Genomic DNA, 27,291 nt, shown 5'->3' with positions numbered 1-27,291 from the left:
ATCAGTGACCACTGTATATTACAGAGAGCATCAGTGACCACCACATACTACAGAGAGCATCAGTGACCACTGTATACAACAGAGAGCATCAGTGACCACCACATACTACAGAGAGCATCAGTGACCACCACATACTACAGAGAGCATCAGTGACCACCACATACTACAGAGAGCATCAGTGACCACTGTATACAACAGAGAGCATCAGTGACCACCATATATTACAGAGAAAATCAGTGACCATCATACAGTATATTACAGAGAGCATCAGTGACCATCATATATTAAAAAGAGCATCAGTGACCCCTGTTTACTACACAGAGCATCAGTGACCACCATATATTAGAGAACATCAGTGACCACTGTATATTACAGAGAGCATCAGTAACCACCATACATTACAGAGAGCATCAGTGACCCCCGTATACTACAGAGAGCATCAGTGACCGCCATATACTACAGAGAGCAACAGTGAACACTATATATTACAGAGAGCATCAGTGACCACAATATATATTACAGAGAAAATCAGTGACCACCATATATTACAGAGAGCATCAGTGACCACCATATACTACAGAGAGCATCAGTGACCACCATATATTAGAGAACATCAGTGACCACTGTATATTACAGAGAGCATCAGTGACCATATATTACAGAGAGCATCAGTGACCCCTGTATACTACAGAGAGCATCAGTGACCGCCATATACTACAGAGAGCAACAGTGAACACTATATACTACAGAGAGTATCAGTGACCACAATATATATTACAGAGAAAATCAGTGACCACCATATATTACAGAGAGCATCAGTGACCACCATATACTACAGAGAGCATCAGTGACCACAATATATATTACAGAGAAAATCAGTGACCACCATATATTACATAGAGCATCAGTGACCACAATATATATTACAGAGAAAATCAGTGACCACCATATATTAGAGAACATCAGTGACCACTGTATATTACAGAGAACATCAGTGACCACTGTATATTACAGAGAGCATCAGTGACCCCTGTATACTACAGAGAGCATCAGTGGCCACTAGAGCCATAACTAGACATTTTGGTGCCTGTGCCAGAAAGTCCATTGGTGCCACCCTCTATATTTTATAAAGGGCACAGCAGCATCCGTTAGTCACATTACACCGCACAGCAGCGTCTGTTAGTCACATTACACCGCACAACAGCGTCTGTTAGTCACATTACACCAAACTGTAGCATCCATTAGTCACATTACACTGCACAGCAGCATCCGTTAGTCACATTACACCGCACGGCAGCATCCATTCGTCACATTACACCAAACTGTAGCGTCCGTTAGTCACATTACACTGCACAACAGCGTCCGTTAGTCACATTACACCGCAAGACAGCGCCCTTTAGTCACATTACACCACACGGCAGCGTCCATTAGTTACATTACACTGCACAACAGCATCGGTTAGTTATATTACATCGCACGGCAGCGTCCGTTAGTCACATTACACCGCACGATAGTGTCTGACAGTCACATTACTCCGTGCAGTAGTGTGTCGTGTCTGTTAGTCACATTAAACCGCACAGCAGCAACCGTTAGTCACATTACACCACACAGCAGCATCTGTTAGTCACATTAAACCGCACAGCAGCAACCGTTAGTCATATTACACCGCATGGTAGCATCCATTAGTCACATTATGATGCTCGGTAGCGTCTGTTAGTCACATTACACCACACAGCAGCATCTGTTAGTCACTATTCACATTACACACACGGCAGCTTCCATTAGTCACATTACACCGCACGATAGTGTCCGAGTCACATTACACCACACAGCAGCGTCCAATAGTCACATTACGCAGCACGGTAGCATCCGTTAGTCACATTACACCACACAGCAGCGTCCAATAGTCACATTACGCAGCACGGTAGCATCCGTTAGTCACATTACACCACACAGCAGCGTCCAATAGTCACATTACGCAGCACGGTAGCATCCGTTAGTCACATTACACCACACAGCAGCATCCGGTAGTTACATTACACCGCATGGTAGCGTACGTAATACACATTGGCTAGAATTCAATTGATTATCACACACAATAGATGGATAATATTATATATATATATATATATATATATATCTAAGCAATATTTAAAACAGTATGCCATTAAGGTCACAGAACATGCAGACATAACTTTCATTGTTGGGATTTCAGGTGTTAACACAAAGGCTCAGTGAGAGAAACTCAGGACTGCTTAGTGTGCTGTCCTGGGCATAGGGATACACAGCATATACTCCTTTGTACCTCAAACAGCAGCTGCACGGAACACCTCACAGATGACTTGGGCAGGGAGCACTGTGTGATGTTCAGTGGGCGGAGCTTAGAATGGCCCGGGGGCGGTGCTTCAGGCATCAGGTCTCAGCAGTGGAAGAACCAGAGTGCAGAGCTTATAATGGCCCAGAGCTTCAATGGGATGGTATGTGAAAGGAACTTTTGCCAATCGTGGGCACTGCTGTAGATGGACAAGTAGGAGGAGCCTATCGCGATCTGGGGAGGAGCCTATATCAAACATGGTCTGGGTCTGAGCTTCAGCTGACGTGGGGAGAGCGCATGTGGACAAGGAGTCGGAGATTATCTCGATCTGGGGGAGGAGCCTATATCGACTGGCCTGGGTATGAGCTTCAGCTGACGTGGGGAGAGCGTTTGTGCACAGCTGCTGGCAGCTTGGAAGGGGATAGGCAGAGCTTTTGCACTCCGAGACAGGAGTGGAGTGAGGGAATACTATTGGTGATGACAGGAGAAAAGTTTTTTTTTTCCTGTCAACACTATTTGAACTGCAGGGGATCTGTGGGCCTATTTTCAGTGGGGGCCCTGGAGCTGCAGCTCCATCCGCCCCATTTTAATCCGGCACGCCGCCGGATGTAACCTTGCTGGAGTCGCTTGATTACCGATGAGCTTTTTAACCCTGGCCGGTGTCAGCGGTGCTTTCATATGGAGAGCGGTGCCCAACTGCACGCCGCCCGGCCTCTCCTCGTTAGTGCCGCTCGGATTTCCCCCTCACCGGATCTATTATTCCGTGGTTTTGATGTAGCAGGGAGGTGAACACAGACGTCCCGAGAGCAGAGGTGTTTCAGAGTCCAGATAATAGAATGTCCTTAACGCGTTTCTCCATTATGTCCTGTGACCGGACGGTCTCGTACGAAAGACCTCACCGCTTTCGCGTCCCGTCCCCAGTACACAGATTGGATGTTTAGGTCACACGGGACCTGGCCACATAGGGGATTCCCGCTTACCGTCAGTAACCGCCTGTTACTGACTCCACCCACTGCGCTGTGGGCGGGTTTATGCTGCCACCAACAAACACCTAACCTGCCGTGGCGTTTGGAACCACGGTTCTGCTCTGTATGTGCCGACACGCTGCCTTACCACACCTGTGTGGTATGGATGAATCCCCACTAGTCCTCTACCGGTAGCTGGCGGAAGGCGGAACTTGGAGACGTTGGGGTGCTCCCTGGACAGCCGGAGAACGGGGCTATGTTTTGCATAGGCCTGCAGGTCACAAGATGAAGTGTCGTCTTTTGGCAGAAGATCTTTATTTGCCCAAATACTAGTGATGAGCACCGGAAATTTTTCGGGTTTTGGGTTCGGTTCCGCGGCCGTGTTTTGGGTTCGAACGCGTTTTGGCAAAACCTCACCGAATTTTTTTTGTCGGATTCGGGTGTGTTTTGGATTCGGGTGTTTTTTTCAAAAACCCCTAAAAAACAGCTTAAATCATAGAATTTGGGGGTCATTTTGATCCCAAAGTATTATTAACCTCAATAACCATAATTTCCACTCATTTTCAGTCTATTCTGAACACCTCACACCTCACAATATTATTTTTAGTCCTAAAATTTGCACCGAGGTCGCTGGATGACTAAGCTCAGCGACCCAAGTGGCCGACACAAACACCTGGCCCATCTAGGAGTGGCACTGCAGTGTCACGCAGGATGGCCCTTCAAAAAACTACTCCCCAAACAGCACATGACGCAAAGAAGAAAAAAAAGAGGCGCAATGAGGTAGCTGTGTGAGTAAGCTAAGCGACCCTAGTGGCCGACACAAACACCTGGCCCATCTAGGAGTGGCACTGCAGTGTCACGCAGGATGGCCCTTCCAAAAACTACTCCCCAAACAGCACATGACGCAAAAAAAAAATGAAAGAAAAAAGAGGTGCAAGATGGAATTGTCCTTGGGCCCTCCCACCCACCCTTATGTTGTATAAACAGGACATGCACACTTTAACCAACCCATCATTTCAGTGACAGGGTCTGCCACACGACTGTGACTGAAATGACGGGTTGGTTTGGACCCCCACCAAAAAAGAAGCAATTAATCTCTCCTTGCACAAACTGGCTCTACAGAGGCAAGATGTCCACCTCATCATCATCCTCCGATATATCACCGTGTACATCCCCCTCCTCACAGATTATCAATTCGTCCCCACTGGAATCCACCATCTCAGCTCCCTGTGTACTTTGTGGAGGCAATTGCTGCTGGTCAATGTCTCCACGGAGGAATTGATTATAATTCATTTTAATGAACATCATCTTCTCCACATTTTCTGGATGTAACCTCGTACGCCGATTGCTGACAAGGTGAGCGGCGGCACTAAACACTCTTTCGGAGTACACACTTGTGGGAGGGCAACTTAGGTAGAATAAAGCCAGTTTGTGCAAGGGCCTCCAAATTGCCTCTTTTTCCTGCCAGTATAAGTACGGACTGTCTGACGTGCCTACTTGGATGCGGTCACTCATATAATCCTCCACCATTTTTTCAATGGGGAGAGAATCATATGCAGTGACAGTAGACGACATGTCCGTAATCGTTGTCAGGTCCTTCAGTCCGGACCAGATGTCAGCATCAGCAGTCGCTCCAGACTGCCCTGCATCACCGCCAGCGGGTGGGCTCGGAATTCTGAGCCTTTTCCTCGCACCCCCAGTTGCGGGAGAATGTGAAGGAGGAGATGTTGACAGGTCGCGTTCCCCTTGACTTGACAATTTTGTCACCAGCAGTTCTTTGAACCCCAGCAGACTTGTGTCTGCCGGAAAGAGAGATCCAAGGTAGGTTTTAAATCTAGGATCGAGCACGGTGGCCAAAATGTAGTGCTCTGATTTCAACAGATTGACCACCCGTGAATCCTTGTTAAGCGAATTAAGGGCTCCATCCACAAGTCCCACATGCCTAGCGGAATCGCTCTGTGTTAGCTCCTCCTTCAATGTCTCCAGCTTCTTCTGCAAAAGCCTGATGAGGGGAATGACCTGACTCAGGCTGGCAGTGTCTGAACTGACTTCACGTGTGGCAAGTTCAAAAGGTTGCAGAACCTTGCACAACATTGAAATCATTCTCCACTGCGCTTGAGACAGGTGCATTCCACCTCCTATATCGTGCTCAGTTGTATAGGCTTGAATGGCCTTTTGCTGCTCCTCCAACCTCTGAAGCATATAGAGGGTTGAATTCCACCTCGTTACCACTTCTTGCTTCAGATGATGGCAGGGCAGGTTCAGGCGTTTTTGGTGGTGCTCCAGTCTTCTGTACGTGGTGCCTGTACGCCGAAAGTGTCCCGCAATTCTTCTGGCCACCGACAGCATCTCTTGCACGCCCCTCTCGTTTTTTAAATAATTCTGCACCACCAAATTCAAGGTATGTGCAAAACATGGGACGTGCTGGAATTTGCCCAGATTTAATGCACACACAATATTGCTGGCGTTGTCCGATGCCACAAATCCACAGGAGCGTCCAATTGGGGTAAGCCATTCCGCGATGATCTTCCTCAGTTGCCGTAAGAGGTTTTCAGCTGTGTGCGTATTCTGGAAAGCGGTGATACAAAGCGTAGCCTGCCTAGGAAAGAGTTGGCGTTTGCGAGATGCTGCTACTGGTGCCGCCGCTGCTGTTCTTGCGGCGGGAGTCTACCCAGTGGGCTGTCACAGTCATATAGTCCTGAGCCTGCCCTGCTCCACTTGTCCACATGTCCGTGGTTAAGTGGACATTGGGTACAACTGCATTTTTTAGGACACTGGTGAGTCTTTTTCTGAGGTCTGTGTAGATTTTCGGTATCGCCTGCCTAGAGAAATGGAACCTAGATGGTATTTGGTACCGGGGACACAGTACCTCCAACAAGTCTCTAGTTGGCTCTGCAGTAATGATGGATACCGGAACCACGTTTCTCACCGCCCAGGATGCCAAGGCCTCAGTTATCCGCTTTGCAGCAGGATGACTGCTGTGATATTTCATCTTCCTCGCAAAGGACTGTTGGACAGTCAATTGCTTGGTGGAAGTAGTAAAAGTGGTCTTACGACTTCCCCTCTGGGATGACCATCGACTCCCAGCAGCAACAACAGCAGCGCCAGCAGCAGTAGGCGTTACACGCAAGGATGCATCGGAGGAATCCCAGGCAGGAGAGGACTCGTCAGAATTGCCAGTGACATGGCCTGCAGGACTATTGGCATTCCTGGGGAAGGAGGAAATTGACACTGAGGGAGTTGGTGGGGTGGTTTGCGTGAGCTTGGTTACAAGAGGAAGGGATTTACTGGTCAGTGGACTGCTTCCGCTGTCGCCCAAAGTTTTTGAACTTGTCACTTACTTATGATGAATGCGCTGCAGGTGACGTATAAGGGAGGATGTTCCGAGGTGGTTAACGTCCTTACCCCTACTTATTACAGCTTGACAAAGGCAACACACGGCTTGACAAATGTTGTCCGCATTTCTGTTGAAATACTTCCACACCGAAGAGCTGATTTTTTTGGTATTTTCACCAGGCATGTCAATGGCCCTATTCCTCCCACAGACAACAGGTGTCTCCCCGGGTGCCTGACTTAAACAAACCACCTCACCATCAGAATCCTCCTGGTCAAATTCCTCCCCAGCGCCAGCAACACCCATATCCTCCTCATCCTGGTGTACTTCAACACTGACATCTTCAATCTGACTATCAGGAACTGGACTGCGGGTGCTCCTTCCAGCACTTGCAGGGGGCGTGCAAATGGTGGAAGGCGCATGCTCTTCACGTCCAGTGTTGGGAAGGTCAGGCATCGCAAACGACACAATTGGACTCTCCTTGTGGATTTGTGATTTCGAAGAACGCACAGTTCTTTGCTGTGCTTTTGCCAGCTTGAGTCTTTTCATTTTTCTAGCGAGAGGCTGAGTGCTTCCATCCTCATGTGAAGCTGAACCACTAGCCATGAACATAGGCCAGGGCCTCAGCCGTTCCTTGCCACTCCGTGTGGTAAATGGCATATTGGCAAGTTTACGCTTCTCCTCCGACAATTTTATTTTAGATTTTTGAGTCCTTTTTTTACTGATATTTGGTGTTTTGGATTTTACATGCTCTGTACTATGACATTGGGCATCGGCCTTGGCAGACGACGTTGATGGCATTTCATCATCTCGGCCATGACTAGTGGCAGCAGCTTCAGCACGAGGTGGAAGTCGATCTTGATCTTTCCCTATTTTTGGAACCTCAACATTTTTGTTCTCCATATTTTAATAGGCACAACTAAAAGGCACCTCAGGTAAACAATGGAGATGGATGGATACTAGTATACTTATGGATGGACGAGCGACTGCCGACACAGAGGTAGCTACAGCCGTGGACTACCGTACTGCGTCTGCTGCTAATATAGACTGGATGATAATGATATAAAAAATATATATATATCACTACTGCAGCCGGACAGGTATATATTATATAATGACGGACCTGCTGGACACTGTCAGCACTGCAGACTCCTAAAGTAAGCTACTAGTATCAAGAAGATAGAAAGAAAAAAAAACACAACAGGTAGGTGGTATACAATTATGGATGGACGAGCGACTGCCGACACAGAGGTAGCTACAGCCGTGGACTACCGTACTGCGTCTGCTGCTAATATAGACTGGATGATAATGATATAAAAAATATATATATATCACTACTGCAGCCGGACAGGTATATATTATATAATGACGGACCTGCTGGACACTGTCAGCACTGCAGACTCCTAAAGTAAGCTACTAGTATCAAGAAGATAGAAAAAAAAAACACAACAGGTAGGTGGTATACAATTATGGATGGACGAGCGACTGCCGACACAGAGGTAGCTACAGCCGTGGACTACCGTACTGCGTCTGCTGCTAATATAGACTGGATGATAATGATATAAAAAATATATATATATCACTACTGCAGCCGGACAGGTATATATTATATAATGACGGACCTGCTGGACACTGTCAGCACTGCAGACTCCTAAAGTAAGCTACTAGTATCAAGAAGATAGAAAAAAAAAACACAACAGGTAGGTGGTATACAATTATGGATGGACGAGCGACTGCCAACACAGAGGTAGCTACAGCCGTGGACTACCGTACTGCGTCTGCTGCTAATATAGACTGGATGATAATGATATAAAAAATATATATATATCACTACTGCAGCCGGACAGGTATATATTATATAATGACGGACCTGCTGGACACTGTCAGCACTGCAGACTCCTAAAGTAAGCTACTAGTATCAAGAAGATAGAAAAAAAAAAAACACCACAGGTAGGTGGTATACAATTATGGATGGACGAGCGACTGCCGACACAGAGGTAGCTACAGCCGTGGACTACCGTACTGCGTCTGCTGCTAATATAGACTGGATGATAATGATATAAAAAATATATATATATCACTACTGCAGCCGGACAGGTATATATTATATAATGACGGACCTGCTGGACACTGTCAGCACTGCAGACTCCTAAAGTAAGCTACTAGTATCAAGAAGATAGAAAAAAAAAACACAACAGGTAGGTGGTATACAATTATGGATGGACGAGCGACTGCCGACACAGAGGTAGCTACAGCCGTGGACTACCGTACTGCGTCTGCTGCTAATATAGACTGGATGATAATGATATAAAAAATATATATATATCACTACTGCAGCCGGACAGGTATATATTATATAATGACGGACCTGCTGGACACTGTCAGCACTGCAGACTCCTAAAGTAAGCTACTAGTATCAAGAAGATAGAAAAAAAAACACAACAGGTAGGTGGTATACAATTATGGATGGACGAGCGACTGCCGACACAGAGGTAGCTACAGCCGTGGACTACCGTACTGCGTCTGCTGCTAATATAGACTGGATGATAATGATATAAAAAATATATATATATCACTACTGCAGGACAGGTATATATTATATAATGACGGACCTGCTGGACACTGTCAGCAGAATGCGTTTATAGAATAAAAACACCACACGACGAGTGTTTAACTTTTTCAGGCAGACAATCACAATATACTGGTGGTCAGTGGTCACTGGTCAGTCACACTGGCAGTGGCACTCTGGCAGCAAAAGTGTGCACTGTTAATGTACTCCTGCTATAACTGCTCCCCAGTCTCCCCCACAATTAAGCTGTGTGAGCAGTGAGCACTCAGCACAGTCAGATATACATAGATGATGCAGCACACTGAGGCTGAGCACAGATATGGTATACTGTGTCACTGTGTATCGTTTTTTTTCAGGCAGAGAACGGATTATATTAAATAATAATAAAACTGCACTGGTGGTCACTGGTCAGTCACTAGTAAACTCTGCACTCTCTGAGTACTCCTAAGCTCCAGTAAATCAAGTGTCTCACTCTCACTCTCTATCTATTTCTATTCTAAACGGAGAGGACGCCAGCCACGTCCTCTCCCTATCAATCTCAATGCACGTGTGAAAATGGCGGCGATGCGCGGCTCCTTATATAGAATCCGAGCCTCGCGAGAATCCGACAGCGGGATGATGACGTTCGGGCGCGCTCGGGTTAGCCGAGCAAGGCGGGAAGATCCGAGTCTGCCTCGGACCCGTGTAAAAAGGCTGAAGTTCGGGGGGGGTTCGGATTCCGAGGAACCGAACCCGCTCATCACTACCAAATACAGCCTTCAAAAAGGCTGAGCAATACAGCAAGATGTTACAGCAGAATCAAAATGGTATAATACACTTTTCATGGGGCAACTGCCCTCCTTTTATCCTACTCCAATACACAATACCACAGGGGGTAAGTCCGCCTTGTGGTTTACAACCAATCAATGTTTACCCATGAGCTGTGCATGCCTTGGTCACATGCACAGCTACCATTGTCCTCTATGGACAGTGGGGAGTGGTCACTCTCCCTGGACTGTCCCATCCTGGAGGATCAGGATACGCCCCGGTGCTGTTCAGTCTAGGCTAGGGGAAGTTTTCCCGCCTAAACTGACTTCCAGAAACCTGCCCGGGACCTAGCCCACTGTCTGCAGCCTGGATTCGAGCTCCAGAGCTGGGCAGCCTAGATCCCCGGTCAGGGTTTCCTGGCCATTACAGGTGATCCCTATGGAGCTCCAGAAAACCACTCAGCTTGTTACAAAGCTGAGCTTCTCCTCTCTCTCCCAATGCCACTTTCAAGTCTGAGGCTGGAAGGGAAAGCATTCCGTTTTTGGGGAAAAGGTCTGGGAGAATCCATCAGCCTGCACAGCCATGGATTCCCCCCTCCTGGGACACACAACCAAGTAAGTGCATTTCACCTTTAAATACATCACATTTAAACACATGTGTTTCCCTTTAAATATACACTGAGCCTGTGCCCTGCACAGGCTCCACATACCCAGGCACTGCAGTGCCTCATAACACAATATATATATTATTACATTTAAACACAATGTTTTTGATTTAAATACTGTGCCCAGCGCTCAGCGCTGGCTGCTAGGGCTCTCTCTCAGTGCTGGAGGTATGGGGCTGGCTTCCCCCATCCTCCAGCCTGCCTGTAATGCCTGCCACTGGGGTCCAGGGAGCTGGCTCTCCCTGTCCCCCGAGTGTGGCACTCATTTGGTGGCCTCGCCACATGGTGCGGCGCACCCCCCTGATCGGAAGCCCGGCGGCTCAGGACGCTTGTCCCAGCCGCCGTGGCTCTGTGCCCTTTGTAGTGCTGAGGTGCCGGGAGCGTAGACCCCAGCACTCACCAGCCTGATTATCCCCCACCGCTAGGGAGCCGGATAGCCCGGTCCCCCCTGAGCGGCGCGCTCTGGTGGCCTCGTCGCGCAGGGAGCCGGCTAGCCCGGTCCCCTGTATGCGGCGCTGAGTTCCGTGCCCTCGCCGCAGCGGCCGGCGGGGAGCCGGGCTGCGGCGCACCCCCCCCTGCCGCCTAGCAGCCCGGGACATTCATCCCGGCTGCCGCGGCTGGCCGCCTCCAACATGCTGAGGCGCCGGGAGCAGAGCTCCCGTCCCCCAGCACAGGCAACTACAGAGCGCGCTGCAGCAGGAGCTGAGCTCCCAGCCGCTGCGGCTCACCCTTCTCCCCCGGCGCGCACACACAGCTAGTGCGCCGGGGGCTGTGCTTACTGGCGCAGGCGCCGGGAGCAGAGCTCCCGGGCTCCGGTGGAGCTGATCTCCTGGCTGCAGCGGTTCCCCTCTCCCCTGGCGCGCACACACTGCTCAGTGCGCCAGGGGCTGCCCTCACTGCCACGGTCGACGGAGAGGTCCGGGACCGCGGCACATATTAAAAATACATATTTTAAAAATTTTTGAACACACGGCGCCTAGCGCCGACAACATTTTAAATATGGCGCTAATGCCCATTGTCCCTATAATGGCGCTGGGCACTAGGGGTTAACCCCTTCAGTGCCACGGCTGCCATTAACCATGTGGCCACTAGTGCGGTCCGGCCACACACCCCCCCCCCAATTCAAGCGGGAAACCAGGGAGCCATGTCCCAACGATTTGACTCCTGGTCCCGCAGTCTGTTGGGTTGAAGGGGACGCTACCTGGGGGGTGTAAGCTCTGGCCTAGACAGTTCATCCATAGTGTAGTGGGCCTCTCTCCGTGGGAGCACAATGTTCAAATAGTCCACCTGAAGTCCAAGTTCAAGGCTCCACCACAAAAGTCTGTCCAATTTCCCCAAGGTAGGTTGCAGCCACCTAACAGGTGGGTGGTAAGTCACCACGGTGGGGGGCCAGTTACACACAAGTGCAACCCAAGGTGTCCCAATTGTGGCATACCCCACCTCCCACCATAGCAGTTTTCTGCTCAAACAGGCCACAGGGTGCTCCTGCCCATATGGCTCCTCCTGGCTCAGTACTGCTCCCAGTCCGTGCAGTGGCGCAGTAGTTTGTAAAACACAGTCCTGGTCAAGAATGTGCGCCATCAGCACTGGAGCGGGTACCTGAGCCTCCTTCAATGACTGGAATGCCAACTCCACTGACTTGGGGATGCCCTTCCTAGCCATCTCTGTCAAGGGGTTCACTACAGGACTAAAGTCAATGACGACGTGTCCGTAGGGCCTTACAGGTTCTAAGGTCAGTACCGGTCTGGGTGATGTGGGTCGGGGACAGCCTCTGGTTGCCTTCACCCCCTCTGGTTTGGGCCTACCCCTGTCTCCTCCCACATGGTGCCCCAGGCACTGCACCTCCGTCATACCTATCTGGCAACTGTCTGCCCGAACTGTCAGACCTGCCCTCCAATCCTCCTCTGTCGACCTACGACTCTGGAAACCTACCATGTCACCTAGGCCTACTCTTTCCTCCTCGTCCGCTACCTGTGCCACAGTGACGGCGGCCAGACCACCAGCCTCTGGATCCTGTGTGGCATCCACTACAGGGAGGCTGCGTGTCTTCCCCGATCTACTGCGCACAGGCAAGGGACCTGCTATGTCCACAGCAACTCGCTGTAAAGGTTCTCCTATGGGCAGAGGCCCAGAGACAACACAACCGCTGGAGTGCCCCAGCTGCCAACGCATGGAACCAGCCTTACAGTTAGTCTGGGCGTCATCCGACATTTCAGACCAGGGTAAGCTCTGTGTCAGGCACTTCAGGGTACAGTCTATCTCTAAGTGGCTGTCCAAAGGGGTTTCACTGGCAACCGACACCGGATGCACAGGAATGTTACCTGGGGGGACCAGTTGGACACATTCCCTATCTCAGGCCTGGCCAACCTGTGGCTCTCCAGCTGTTGTAAAACTACAAGTCCCATCATGCCTTGCCACAGTTTTGCTATTAGGGAATGCTAAAACTGTGGCAGGGCATGCTGGGATGTGTAGTTTCACTACATCTGGAGAGCCACAGGTTGGCCAGGCCTGCCCTATCTGGTCTATCCCCTCCCACTTTCCTGTCTACCCTGTACCTTAACCCTTCCCGCCAGGTCAAACTTCCTGCCCCAACCCTGTCAAGGCCGCTGCCAAAGTGGCGCCTCATGCCTTTCGGGGATGGGTCAGAGAGTTGAGCGTCCCTAAACTCCTGCCTGTGGCCCGCAATCTCTCCTAAATTGGGACACTCTACAGGGGGATCTAGGTGGGGACTACTAGGGTCAGTCTGGAAGGGGTCAGTCACGGAAAGGTCAGTGTGGTTTCTCATACTCACCGCTGGAGTTGGCAAACCACTTGGGTCAGGAGCATCATTGGGCACCCCCACAGGATCAAACGAGCTAGAACCAACATCCTCTGCGTTGCTAGGGGACGTAGGCATACCAGAGGCAAAAGGCATGCGGGGTCGATGTGCCGATCTAGCCGCTGTAATCTTTTCCTCTGGGCTGGTTGATGCTGTGGTTGGCTGTGCTGGCAGTTGTCTAGCAGCTGTAGTCTTTTCCTCTGGGCTGGGCTGTGCTGGAGTAGCTGATGTCAACGGTGGTTGTGGAACTTGACTCCAGGAAATGGAGCCAGCAAATGTGGTGACGATCCCACCACCCAGAATATTTCCTAGGACCACATCAGTTGGGAGACCATCCGTGACGGCAACTTCTCGCAACTCTGGTCCAGCTCCCCAGTCCGGGTAGACTCTTGCCATGGGAACCGCTTTCTCCATTCCATCTGCCAGGGTGACCTTGGCAGTGCGACCCTGCAATACTGCAGCAGGATCTATAAGGTGGGGGCTCACCACAGTGATTGAGGCCCCAGAGTCTCTTAGGCTTTCCCCCTGCAGGGGTCCCACATGGACCGGCTGCAGGTGCCTCCACATATTGTGTAGGGGCTGTTTGGCCATGCAGGTGACTCTCTCCGCAGAGTGCACCTGTCTCTCGCCACACTCCATCGGACTGACTGGAGGGGGAACAGTCTCTGTAGGCTCATCTCCACTCGTCAAACAAGCGAGCCGGGCTCCAGCACTCGGATTTGGGGCACGAGTCTGGGGTGCTTGGGATGCATGACAGTTCATCCTCAGATGTCGGATTTTCCCACAGCCGTAGCACTTCTTCTCCAGTCGTGGCACCGATGATCTCTGATCACTTGCAGGGACACTGCGATGCGGTTGCTGGCCAAGAGCACCCGGGTTGGAGGACGCTTGTCTTTGGGGGCGATGAGCTGAAGAGGGGTGTCCCCCTGGTTGTACAGTCTTTTGGGGCTGGCTGCTGGTTGGGCGTTTCTGCCCCTGTGGCCGAATTGCCACATACTTGTCGGCTAACTGGGCAGCCATCTTTAAGCTGGGTCTCTCCCGGTCTAGCACCCACTCCTTCACTTCTGGGGCGCATCTGCGATAGAACTGCTCCCTGCAGATCAGGTCGATCAGTGCGTCCCATGTAGTGGCTTCAGAATCCTTCACCCATTTCACCACGTACTGCCGCAGCTGGGTGGCGAACTGCTCATGGGTGCTGCTAGGATTCTTGGGCAAGTCTCTGAATTTCTTCCTGTAAGACTCTGGAGTGATGAAGAATCGCTGGAGGAGGGCCTTCGCGACTTCGTCGTAGTTCCCACAGTCCTCCGTCGCCACTCCTCGATAGGCCTCCAAGGCCTCTCCATGCAGAGTGGGCACAAGGTGTCTCACCCACTCCGACTTGGGTAGATCGTGTAGTTTGCAAGTCCTTTCAAAAACTTGTAAATGTCCATCAATGTCCCCGTCACTGTCTGCAAACTGAATGCGTCCCGATCTGTGTACAACAGTTGACAACGTCTTCCGGGGTACCACGGCCTGTGGTGCCCGCTCATCACGCCACATCTGAATGATGATCAAGCGCTCTTGCTCCTTTGCCCTTTCCCCCAATTCCGCTAGCCGATCCGCTAGGCTATCCGTGCCGCCCCCCTGGGACGTTGGGATCCTGGCCCTGCTAGGGATTGCTGGGAAACATTGCTGCTGTGAGAGGGGGCGGGGCTCGTGGGTCTCACCGGTTCCTTACGAAGGTCCACTGTTGAGCCGTCCTCTCTGATGCTGACGCCCTCAGCGCTTTCCACCTCCGCCCGGCGGAACTCCTCCAAGCTCATGAGCGCCGCCCTCATGACGCTCTTGGACGCGTTGGAAGGGATCTGCACACCCTTCTGCCGACACATGATCTCCAGATCATCCTTGGACATTCCGCTGAAGTCCGCCATCTTGTGCGTTCTCCTGCGCTGCAGTTACTCCTCTCCTGAGTAACTCTGCTACTCCAATCGGGTGACCGAAAAGCTGCCTGGGATTATCCCACCGCTATGCCACCAATTTCTGTGACCGGACGGTCTCGTACGAAAGACCTCACCGCTTTCGCATCCCGTCCCCAGTACACAGATTGGATGTTCAGGTCACACGGGACCTGGCCACATAGGGGATTCCCGCTTACCGTCAGTAACCGCCTGTTACTGACTCCACCCACTGCGCTGTGGGCGGGTTTATGCTGCCACCACCAAACTCCTAACCTGCCATGGCGTTTGGAACCACGGTTCTGCTCTGTATGTGCCGACACACTGCCTTATCACACCTGTGTGGTATGGACGAATCCCCACTAGTCCTCTACCTGTAGCTGGCGGAAGACGGAACTTGAAGATGTTGGGGTGCTCCCTGGACAGCCGGAGAACGGGGCTATGTTTTGCATAGGCCTGCAGGTCACAAGATGAAGCGTCGTCTTTAGGCAGAAGATCTTTATTTGCCCAAATACAGCCTTCAAAAAGGCTGAGTAATACATCAAGATGTTACAGCAGAATCAAAATGGTATAATACAATTTTCATGGGGCGACTGCCCTCCTTTTATCCTACTCCAATACACAATACCACAGGGGGTAAGTCCGCCCTGTGGTTTACAACCAATCAATGTTTACCCATGGGCAGTGCATGCCTTGGTCACATGCACAGCTACCATTGTCCTCTATGGACACTGGGGAGTGGTCACTCTCCTTTGACTGTCCCATCCTGGAGGATCAGGATACGCCCCGGTGCCGTTCAGTCTAGGCTGGGGGATGTTTTCCCGCCTAAACTGACTTCCAGAAACCTGCCCGGGACCTAGCCCACTGTCTGCAGCCTGGATTTGGGCTCCAGAGCTGGGCAGCCTAGATCCCTGGTCAGGGTTTCCTGGCCATTACAGGTGATCCCTATGGAGCTCCAGAAAACCACTCAGCTTGTTTCAAAGCTGAGCTTCTCCTCTCTCTTCCAATGCCACTTTCAAGTCTGAGGCTGGAATGGAAAGCATTCCGTTTTTGGGGAAAAGGTCTGGGAGAATCCATCAGCCTGCACAGCCATGGATTTCCCCCCTCCTGGGACACACAACCAAGTAAATGCAATTTACCTTTAAATACATCACATTTACACACGTGTTTTCCTTTAAAAATACACTGAGCCTGTGCCCTGCACAGGCTCCACAAACCCAGGCACTGCAGTGCCTCGTAACACACTATATTTTTTTAAATGCCTAAAACAATGTTTTTGATTTAAATACTGTGCCAAGCGCTCAGCGCTGGGCTCCCCTAACCCTGCAGCCTGGCTGCCCGAGACATTCATCCCGGCTGGCCGCCTCCAGCGTGCTGAGGCGCCGGGAGCAGAGCTCCCGCCCCCCAGCACAGGCAACTACAGAGCGCGCTGCAGCGGGAGCTGAGCTCCCAGCCACATCGGCTCACCCTTCTCCCCCCGGCGCACACACACAGCTACTGCGCCGGGGGCTGTGCTTATTGCCGTGGTTGCCAGGAGCAGAGCTCCCGGGCTCCGGCGGCGCACACCGATAGCTGCAGCGGGAGCTGATCTCCCGTCTGCAGCGGTTCCCCTCTCCCCCGCTGCAGCCGGAGAGGTCCGGGACCGCGGCACATATTAAAAATACATTTTGTAAACATTTTTGAACACACGACGCCTAGCGCCGACAACATTTTAAATATGGCGCCAAGCGCCCATTGTCCCCATAATGGCGCCGGGCACTAGGGGTTAACCCCTTCAGTGCCACGGCTGCCATTAACCATGTGGCCACTAATGCGGTCCGGCCACATGTCCTTTTACTGGTGTCATCAGAAGGTATCCATCAGTACTTAGCACCCTCCTATTTACCTGAGTCTCCTCCAATCGGTGTCATTTATTCCGTACAAGAGACATGCGTGCGTCTAGTGTCTTGTGCATTAGTGGCCAGCTGGACATTCTCTGCACCAGTATATCATGGGGAACACAGACCCCTCATAGTTGTAATCATATATATATATATTTTCTCTGGCACTATATATCCATTTATGTAAGAATTAGTATCACAAGATGAACATCAAAATAAAAACCATTAATAAATGTAGGACGAACTACACGAAAGCTAAATATAAGGTTCTTAGAACACGGACGGAATATAATGAAAGGTATAAGAAGAACACACAGTTTATCTACACACATCAGATGTAAAGATCAGGGAAATATGGATGATTTAGTGGCGCAGGGCATCGAGTTTATACCGGCTACAGCGAGAGGTGGAGACAGGTTTATCCGTCTCTGCAAAAGGTAGGCATTCTGGATTTTTTTCCTTGGCTCATTATCCCCTTTGGGTCTCAATGATAATATAGAAATTAATAACATATGAGATCTGAATATTCATGAGAAAATGCGGCTTATCTGATAGTGCCTCACCAATACCTCGGGTTCTATTGATTTTGTCTTTTCTGCTACTATGTGATTGACATAGAAGGGCCTCCTGTGATTATGATAGAAGAACCATTGGATCTGTCCTGGAGATAACAGTGAACAGCTATAATCATGTTATATAGAAAACGCTGAGGAATAGATAGTCTTGATGATCTGCTATAAAGTACATCTTGTTATGTGTGGGTGAGAGATTAGTGGATATTAGTATTAACAATGAACGCTAATAAATAAATACTTTATAATAAAAAAAACTATAAATAATCTAAAAAATAGTAAAACTATACTAAATGAAATTGAATATTCCCCCTGTATGGAGCAGTATTACAGTATACTATTTATAATACACCGGATAAAAGTAGTGTGGCGTGGGACTTGAACCCGGGTTGGTAAATTGCTGTTTTTTATTGTGATGTTCATCTTGTGATAGTAATTCTTACGTATATATATATATATATATATATATATAATTACAACTATGAGGGGTCTGTGTTCCCCATGATATACTGGTACAGAGAAGAGAGGCAGCGGGGCCTCTGCAAGCTATTTTCCAAAGCCAAATAAGTTCTAATGTGGTGGACCAGTGCACTGCTGATTATTCAATGGTGACACCATTGGCTTTGGAAAATAGCTTGCAGAGGCCCCGCTGCCTATCATCATCAAAGGGCTCTTTCCTGCATTACCGTTGGTAATAACCCGCCTGTCAGCTAATACCATCACGCTGCAAAGTGCAGACGGCGGGATCCCTGCGGGTAACAACCACGAACCCTCCGATCACATCACCCGGGGCGGAGACGGCCTCACCACCGGGAGAGGGGAGAGTGAGACGGCAGTGAACATCACAGCGGAGAGACAGGTGAGTCCCTTGATCCTATCAGTTACACGGACACACGTTTCATCACGCCCGGGGCGGTGATAGCCTCACCACCGGGAGAGGGGAGACGGCAGTGAACATCACAGCGGAGAGACGGGTGAGTCCCTTGATCCTATCCGTTACACGGACACACGTTACACCACGCCCGGGGCGGTGATAGCCTCACCACCGGGAAAGGAGGGACGACCTATTCACATTTGTGAGAATTACAGGCAGCGGTCTTCAGTTCACCCTGAATTATAAACTGTGGCCGGGACGCCGGCACTGAAAGCCATCAGTCTATTTGTGTGGAACGTGCAAAGGATTGCAATTACTGATATACATTGTTTCCTAAGAGGACACTTTAGTATTTACCGAATTATAACACAGCTTTTAAATTAGAGTTGGTATAACAGCATTTTGGAATACATTAACTAAATTGATGCTTTCTTAAAACTATATATATGTTTATTTTATTCTCCACATGGTGGATTATTTGGTATAAATAAAATGTACTTTTCTTATTATTCATAAACAGTCTCCCAACCTCATTTCTGACTACTCCACAGCCATTTTTCAAAACTAATTTTTATTGTTACATTGATAATTTACACTATACCTTTAAAGCGCGATGTTTTATAGTTCTTTTTTTTGTTTAGTTTATGCTAGAGACTCTAACCAAGTCTCAAAACATACGCTGCTGTTTGCCTACACTGGTTGTATTTATATATAGAAAAATTACTTATATGTGTATATGTGTAACGTTATGTAGAAGCAATGAGACAGGATCCACTCATAGCTCAAACGCTGGCTGGTGCGGTGCATGGAAGGTAACAAGATTTTAACCCGGGGGTGCTGCGAGGGATGGGGGTGGGAGGATAAAGGGGAACTGAGGGAGAAGAGGTGAGGGGCATATGAGGTGGGAGGTGAGAAGGGCGCAGGGCTGTTCCCGGAGGAGGTGGCAGCCCACAGTCACTAGCCACACACTGTAGGGGTTGGAACTAAATGCAGGGGGTGAAGGGCATAGCCAGATTAGGGGGGGGGGGTGCAGGGCATACTGTACCCCGGGCCCCCCTCTGTTAGAGGGCCCCCCCCGGCCAGAGCACATAGACATCTCTCTCCACACCCGGGTGTCTGAGTCCTGTGTAACTTGTTATCTAATGAGGGTCTAGAGAGAGAGAGAGAGACACACACACACACAGAACACACGCACACCCACACATACTTGTTTTTCTATCCTCATCGGGACATATGTCTGGAACCTTCCTCATGGGGACCTATTCAGGAATACCTGCCTCATGAGGACACCCACATAACTGATTTATTTTCGGGGTTAATTAGAGATAGAGGAAACATGTATTCAGCAGCAGATACATTTTATTCAGGAAAGGTTCTCTCATTTCAGCAGTAATTCGGTTCTTAATGTAAAACTTAACAGAGAGCCAGTTCCGAGCCTTCAGCGCTTGTCGTTCTGCCCTTAGGCACGCATCACAGTCATTCTTGCCCGGCACCTTGAATGAGCGAATGAACCGAATCATGTGACGTTCAACAGCTTTCACTTCTGCTGGGGTCCACGGATTGTGCTTGGCACCCCTTTTGTCACCTGTGCGGGAGAAGAAAGGTCAGTCACCACGCAACGCCACCACCAGTCATGGATGCATCTCAAATGGAATGGACAGTCACACCCACCTTTAGCTGCACCTCCATCCGCCGCCAACACCACGCTGCCGGCTTCTTTTCCCATGTGCCCCATGGGAACCTCAGTATCTTGACTCTCTGGCTCATCCCCAGAGTCATCGCTCACCACCTGGATCGGCTCTGTGGATAGAGAAGGACAGGGAAACCGATCACACCAGCCCACTTAGACAGTCAGTCCCTGGAGCCACACTGTCAAGTGATACCTACCGTCAGTGGCGTAACTAGAAATTTTTCTCCCCCAAGCCAAAAAATTCTTCGGCGCCCCCCATAATTGGCACTAGGAAAGGGACAAACATGTGCGTGCCGAAGGCGCGCGGCGCCAAAAAGGGGCGTGGTTTTGTTTAAATGGGCGCGGCTTCGCATAAAGAGGCGTGGCATTGCAGGAATGGACTACCTTATACCCCAGTTTTGCAACCTGCACGCCCAGACGTTAGCCACCACAGGAAAGAAAAATAATCCTGATTCATGCCCCTTCCATTATTTGTCATTTTTCCTCCTTATAGTAATGCCCAGTATACATTATGCCACATACTGCAAAGGCCCTCAGACATTATTCCACGCACAATAATGCACATGACACAATATGCACACACTGTAATGCCCCCGACACATTATGCCACACACCGTAATGTCTATGACACATTATGACAGGAATCGCAATGCCCGTTATACATTATGCTACACACTGCAATGCCCCTGATACATTATAGCACATACCACAATGCCCATGATATAGTATACCACACACCGCAATGTCCGTGATACATTATGACACACACCGCAATGTCCGTGATACATTATGACACACACTGCAATGAACCTGAGACATTATACCACATACCACAATGCCCATGATATAGTATACCACACACCGCAATGTCTGTGATACATTATGACACACACCGCAATGCCCGTTATACATTATGCCACACTGCAATGACCGAGACATTATACCACATACCACAATGCCCGTGATATAGTATACAGACACCGTAATGCCTGACACATTATGCCACACACCGCAATGCCCATTATACATTATGCCACACACTGCAATGACCCTGAGACATTATACCACATACCACAATGCCCGTGATCTAGTATACCATACACCGTAATGCCTGTGACACATACCGCAATGCCCGTTATACCCTATGCCACACTGCAATGCCCCTGAGACATTATACCACATACCACAATGCCCGTGATATAGTTTGCCACACACCGTAATGCCTGTGACACATTCTGACACACACCGCAATGTCCGTGATACATTATGCCACACACCGTAATGCCCATTACACATTAAGTCCTACATTAAGGCTTCTAATTACTTTTAAATTACCTGCTCGTTGCCAGGGGTTTCATGCTCTTGGTTCCATGCACGGTGCCAGGGGTTTTCATGCTCAGGGTGTCATGCTCGTTGGCAGGTGTTTCATGCACTCTGTGTTCATGCACTGGGTGTCATGCTCATTGCTAGGGGGTAGTGCTTGTTGCTAGGGCTGTGCTCCCAGTGCCACATATGTCCTCAGTGCCAGATATTCCCCCACGGTGCCAGGTACTCACATGCCCCCAGTGCCAAATATAGCCTCTCCCCCCAGTGCCACATATGCCCCCAGTGCCAGATATTCCCCCACAATGCCAGGTGCTCACGTGCCCCCAGTGCCAAATATAGCCCCCCATGTGCCAGGTACACATACAGTGCCATATATGCCCCCTCAGTGCCCCCCCAGTGCCATATATGCCCCCTCAGTGCCTCCTGTCACAACTGAGGGCCTGAGCTGATGGGAGGCAGCCTCAGTTGTAGGGGCTGAGATGTACCGGAACCTGGGAGGTTGTATCAGACCCCTGGACATGTAAGTAACATGAATAATAACTGCCCGAAGGCGTGACCACGACAACTTAGATAAAAGTCAATGATGTTTATTATGACAACTCCGCAACACAGCAGCAGTAAAAGAAAACGTAAAAGTCAGCAAATAATAAATACAGTTCCTGGCTACTACAGGATGGCAGGAGCCACAGGGCACTGGTAGTGTGAGATAGTTCTTATGATCTTCTAGATGGAAAGTCCTTACCAGGCCCGACTGTAGCAATGGAGATAACCCAGGATTGTGCCAGCTGGTGTTCCAGGAAAAGCTGGGTTGCTGAAGATAAAACAGCTGCTGTGGATACTGGCTGGAACCAGACTGTTGTTAGCACGGAGTGGATACTGGCTGGAACCAGTTAAATAATAAACGAACTTGGGAGCGATGAAATATGAACTGAAATGTAGAACTTGAGAGCGGAGAAATAATAATACCGGTGGAGAGTGGTAAAGTGTAGAAAGGACACCGGCCCTTTAAGGGAAGCTGTACTCTGCTGGAAGCTGAGCTGGAAGCAGGTAATGTTGTAGCTGGAAACAGATGAATCCACAATGGATTGGAGAGTCAGGCTACACCGCAGGTGGAATGCTGGTGCGGGTCTCTATGGTGGAAGTCTTGAGACAGGAGCTGGAACCTGGAAGACAATCACAGGAGAGAGACAAACAGGAACTAGGTTTGACAACCAAAGCACTGACGCCTTCCTTGCTCAGGCACAGTGTATTTATACCTGCAGCAAGGAAGGGATTGGCTAGGCAATTATGCAGATTAACAATACTGACAACAGATTGGAGGAAATGATCAGCTGACAGAATCCAAGATGGCTGCGCCCATGCAGACACTTGGAGGGAAGTTTGGTTTGTAATCCATGTGGTAATGAAAACAGTAATGGCGGCGCCGGCCACTGGAGACAGGAGACACCAGGCTGACAAGTGCACATCCAACCACGCGGACACAGCGGAGGCCGCGGCTGACGTAATCGCCACTCTGACACTCTGCATGCAGAAGCTCAGGGACGGCGGCGGAGGCCGCGGGAGACGCCATGCCAGATGTAATAAGGCGTTACTGTGACAGCGTCTCAGAGAGACAGGAGAGGATGCAGGAATGTGAACATTAGGATAACAGATGGGATCCGGTCCTGGAGCGCTGAGCCAGCCTTAGGAGGCATCTGATGGGTAAGAAATGGCGTCCAGATACCCGGATCGTGACAGCACCCCCCCCTTTAGGAGTGGCCCCAGGACACTTCTTTGGCTTTTGAGGAAACTTGGAATGGAATCTCCGGACCAAGGCAGGAGCATGGACATCAGAAGCATTGGTCCATGAACGTTCCTCAGGACCATAACCCTTCCAGTCAATAAGATATTGTAGTTGACCGTAACGGTGACGTGAGTCCAGGATCTTGGCCACTTCATACTCAACGCCTCGTTGAGTTTGGACTTTCGGAGTTGGAGGAAGTGAGGAATGAAACCGATTCAAGATCAGCGGTTTCAACAGGGAAACATGGAATGTCCTGGGTATTTTTAAGAAGGGAGGCAACTGGAGTCTGTAAGCAACAGGATTGATGACTTGTTCAATCTTGAAAGGACCGATATAGCGAGGTGCAAACTTCATACTGGGAACTCTTAACCTCAAATTCTTCGTGGATAACCATACCCGATCACCCACCTTGAGAGCAGGAACTGCTCGACGCTTCTTATCAGCAAACTTCTTGTACCTGAACGATGCCTTGAGCAGAGCTGATCGTACGCTCTTCCAGATATTGGCAAACTGATGCAAGGTGATATCCACTGCGGGAACAGAAGTTGCTGGAAGCGGTTGGAACTCAGGAACTTTAGGGTGGAATCCAAAGTTAGTGAAGAATGGTGTTGAAGCAGATGAAGAATGATACTGGTTGTTATGACAGAACTCGGCCCAGGGAAGTAATTGAACCCAGTCATCTTGAGAGGAGGACACATAGATGCGGAGGAAGGCCTCCAAGTCCTGATTGACCCTCTCGGTTTGACCATTGGTCTGAGGATGGTAAGCCGTGGAAAACTTTAGCTTGACTTGGAGGACTTGACATAAACTTCGCCAGAATTTGGCTGTGAATTGAACTCCTCGATCTGAGATAATTTCTTCAGGAAGACCGTGGAGTCGGAAGATCTCTTGTATGAATACTTGAGCCAACTTGGAAGCTGACGGAAGACCGGTGAGAGGAATGAAGTGTGCCATCTTGGTGAACCGGTCAACTACCACCCAGATGGTATTGAACTTGTTGCACATGGGTAAGTCTGTAATGAAATCCATCGACAAGTGGGTCCATGGTCGACGGGGAACGGATAGTGGAACCAGTTGCCCCGCAGGCGACTGGCGGGATACTTTATGTTGGGCACACTTTGGGCAAGATGCAATAAACTCCAAGACGTCCTTTTTCAGAGTTGGCCACCAATAGGACCTAGAGATAAACTCCAGGGTTTTTTGGATACCTGTATGTCCGGCAAAACGGGAAGCATGGGCCCAATGCATGAGCTTCTTCCTTAGCATCGGCTTCACAAAACTTTTCCCTGATGGGGGCGTAGAGTCCATCCCTACCGTGGAGAATGCCAACGGATTTATAATAGGATGCTTGTCTGAAGACTCTGACTCATTTTCTTGCTCCCATGAGCGGGAAAGGGCATCGGCCTTGCGATTCTGAGAGCCCGGACAGAACTGGAGTTTAAAGTCGAACCTGGAAAAGAAAAGTGCCCATCTGGCCTGACGAGGGTTGAGACATTGTGCGCCCTTCAGGTATAAAAGGTTCTTGTGGTCTGTAAGTATGGTGATTAAATGAGAAGCTCCCTCCAACAGATACCTCCACTCTTCTAGAGCGAGCTTGATGGCTAGCAACTCCTGGTCGCCAATGGCATAGTTGCGCTCAGCTGGGGAGAACTTCCGGGAGAAGAAACTGCAAGGATGTAAATGGCCATCTTTAGCCCTCTGAGATAACACCGCTCCTACTCCAACGGAGGAGGCATCCACCTCTAGGATGAAAGGAGAGTCGATGTCAGGCTGTTTCAGGACAGGCGCAGAGATGAACCTCTGTTTTAAAAGATGAAAAGCTTGCATGGCTTCTTCAGACCACTTGGACGGGTTAGCACCCTTCTTGGTGAAAGCAGTAATAGGCGCCACAATGGTGGAAAAGTCTCGTATAAACTTTCGGTAATAATTGGCGAACCCTAAGAACCTCTGGACCCCTTTGAGGGTTAAGGGTACCGGCCAATTCTGAATTGCTTGTAGTTTCTCAGGATCCATCTCTAGTCCGGAACCGGACACAATGTACCCTAGAAACGGAATGGACTTGACTTCAAAGACGCATTTTTCTAATTTGCAATAGAGATGATTGACACGGAGACGGGACAGAACCTCTTTAACCCAAAAACGATGTTCCTCTAAATCGTTGGCAAAAATGAGGATATCGTCTAGATAGACCACGACATGACGGTATAGAATCTGTCTCTGAAGATCTCATTGACAAAATGCTGGAAGACAGCTGGAGCATTGCTCAATCCGAAGGGCATGACGAGGTACTCATAATGTCCGTCACGGGTGTTAAAGGCGGTCTTCCACTCGTCACCCTCACGGATCCGGATGAGATTGTATGCACCTCGCAAGTCCAGCTTTGTAAAGATGGTAGCTCCGCTAACTCTGTCAAAGAGCTCAGTAATCAGGGGTAAAGGATAACGGTTCTTGATGGTAATGTCGTTCAAACCTCTGTAGTCGATGCACGGCCGCAGACCACCATCTTTCTTTTTTACAAAAAAGAAGCCTGCGCCGGCTGGGGAAGAAGAAGGTCGAATGAACCCCTTTGCTAGGTTCTCTTTAATGTATTCCTCCATAGAATGCGTCTCAGGCAGAGACAACGGATAAGTTCGGCCTCGAGGTGGAACCTTCCCTGGAACGAGATCAATCGGGCAGTCCCATTCTCTATGAGGAGGAAGGATATCAGCAGAAGCTTTACTGAACACATCCGTGAAATCTTGATATGGAGGAGGTGGAACATCAGACGACCTGGGGGAGGAAGAACAGACAGGCAATACTTTAAACAAACATGTCTCTGCACAGGAGGAACCCCATGCCAGGATTTGCGTAGTCGTCCAATCAATTGTAGGATTGTGAAGACGGAGCCATGGAAGGCCCAGGACCACAGGATGTGTGGCTCTTGGAATCACTAAAAGTGAAATAAGTTCGGAATGAAGAACTCCCACTCTCAGACGAACTGGTAGAGTCCTTAGAGCAATAACAGTATCAAAAATTTTACTGCCATCCACGGCAGTTAAGGAAAAGGAGGAAGGAAGTCTCTCGGTGGGTAGGGACCACCGTTTAACATAGGCTTCAGTAATAAAGTTCCCAGCTGCTCCGGAATCAAGGAGAGCAATGACGTTCCGATAACGTTGAGCAACTTGAAGCGAGACTGGGAGATTACAATCATGAGGAGATGGAGAGGAGATCATTACTCCTAGCCGGCCCTCTCCTGGGCGAGCTAGGGTTTGGAGTTTTCCCGGACGTTCGGGACAGGCATTGATGGTGTGAGACGGAGCTGCACAGTAAAGACAAAGAGACTCAGAGAGACGTCTTCGGCGCTCAGCAGGAGTTAAACGGGAACGGCCAATTTGCATGGGCTCATCTTTAGATGGTGACAGTTGACGAGGAGGAGGAGCAGAAGATTTTGGAGCAGATGATCTTCCACGCTCAGTTGCTCTCTCTCTGAAACGTAAATCAACTTTCGTGCAGAGTGAGATTAGCTCATCTAACTTAGAAGGTAAGTCTCTGGTAGCTAACTCATCTTTAATAAGCTCAGATAAGCCATGCCAGAATGCAGCATACAGGGCCTCGTCGTTCCATGCCAGTTCGGATGCCAGGATCTGGAACTGTATCAGATATTGTCCTACAGTACGTGACCCCTGGCGTAAACGGAGAATCTCGGATGAAGCTGAGGTTACCCGGCCTGGCTCGTCGAAGATGCGCCTGAATGTTGACACGAATGCAGTGTAAGAAGATAGCAGGGTGTCGGACCTCTCCCATAACGGTGATGCCCAGTCAAGGGCGGAGCCACTGAGAAG

At 49.7% G+C, this 27,291-nt stretch overlaps 1 long non-coding RNA gene across 1 annotated transcript in view; it reads right to left on the bottom strand.

The window, feature by feature from the left end:
* Nucleotides 1-20,012: 20,012 nt before the first annotated feature.
* The window catches only part of LOC134948053 (uncharacterized), a 41,099-nt gene continuing 33,820 nt past the window's right edge, over nt 20,013-27,291 (bottom strand). The window contains exons 2-3 of the long non-coding RNA XR_010182898.1: nt 20,343-20,471; nt 20,013-20,256 (exon numbers count right to left, since the gene is read on the bottom strand). This is a non-coding gene — a long non-coding RNA (uncharacterized LOC134948053). The remainder of the gene's footprint in view (nt 20,257-20,342; nt 20,472-27,291) is intronic.

Source organism: Pseudophryne corroboree, chromosome 8, assembly GCF_028390025.1.
Source record: "Pseudophryne corroboree isolate aPseCor3 chromosome 8, aPseCor3.hap2, whole genome shotgun sequence".
In the NCBI taxonomy this organism is placed as follows: domain Eukaryota; kingdom Metazoa; phylum Chordata; class Amphibia; order Anura; family Myobatrachidae; genus Pseudophryne; species Pseudophryne corroboree.
Note: the sequence above shows the minus strand (reverse complement) of the source record. Positions and strands in the feature narration are given on the sequence as shown.